Source organism: Octodon degus, unplaced genomic scaffold, assembly GCF_000260255.1.
Source record: "Octodon degus isolate 3935 unplaced genomic scaffold, OctDeg1.0 scaffold00024, whole genome shotgun sequence".
In the NCBI taxonomy this organism is placed as follows: domain Eukaryota; kingdom Metazoa; phylum Chordata; class Mammalia; order Rodentia; family Octodontidae; genus Octodon; species Octodon degus.
The window spans coordinates 19758233-19759552 of NW_004524600.1; positions in this window are offsets into that span (position 1 = coordinate 19758233).

Genomic DNA, 1320 nt, shown 5'->3' on the forward strand with positions numbered 1-1320 from the left:
AAAGATCTACAACAAAGGGCAGAAGACAGTGCTACACAACATGACGAGAAGGAACAAAATGCAACCTCAGAACCCAAGCCCACCCATAACAAGTACAGAGGACACTAACACAGAAAAAAATGGAAATCACACAGCTGAAAGCAATGGATCAACAGCTTCTGAAATATAGAAGAAGGGGAAGGAAGAAGAGTGGAAGAGGAGGACAAGGAAGAGAAATAGGAAGGAAAAGAAAAAAAAAATAAAAAGGAAATTTCATTGACCTAGCCATCCTCTATCTAGGTATTTTCCCAAAAGAAGTAAAGATACTATATTACAATGATAAATATGTATATTTATAGCAGAACAATTCTTTAGAGGTAAATATTCGAAATGAGTTACTTGTCTGTCAGATGACTGGATAAGGAAAATGTGGTACTTACGCATAATGGAGTACAATTCTGCCATAAAAAAGAGTATGCTTTGGTCATTTGTAGGAAGAGACGTGCACATTGACACCACAATAGCAGTTAAACTACATCAAATACACCAGCTCAACTATCACATGGTATCTCTCATGTGAGAATCTCAAAGTATAAATAATTTAAAGACCAAAATTAAAGATATTAGAAAAAAGGGAGAGAGATCTTTGCAAACGGTAAAGGGACCTACAGATAGAAAAATGGTGGAGGAATGGGGGTGACAAAAAGAAGTCACATGTATCACTTACATCTATCAACTCTTTACAATGATGGCAATCATACTGTGCTGCAAATACACACAAATACATTTTAAATTTTTTAAAAGGAAAACAAAAATATTACTTAGATTCTGTTTATGTGTGTTTTGGCCTTACATGTTGCAAATTTTCTTTGATATAGTCTTTAGTTTTTCTTATATATTTAAGAATAAAATTAAAATGGACTATGTTTTACATGTATAATCAGAATTCATTGTGTTTGGCCTTCATTGTAGGAAAGTTCAGTGACTACTTTTCATTTCTGGTCACTTAAATGCATAAACAAGCTGGAGCCTATGTAAAAGCTGTACAGCTCTCCACCTACAGATTGCCCTCAGTGGTTGTCGAAAGCTTCAACAAAGTATTATATGCTTCATCATAAATTCCATGCATCTTCCTTTGGCCAATATATTTCTAGGCAAAGTAAGTTGCACAAGGTATTTTTTTCCTTTTTTAAAATTGTATTTTCCAATATGTTACTTTATTAAATATAAATGCTACCACTTTATCTATTTTTTTTCTTTTCAAAGTTTTATTGATAAACATATAGCAATGAGACAGTTTCAAATCAAATCGAAAGTACAGTTTCAACAAATAATACACTG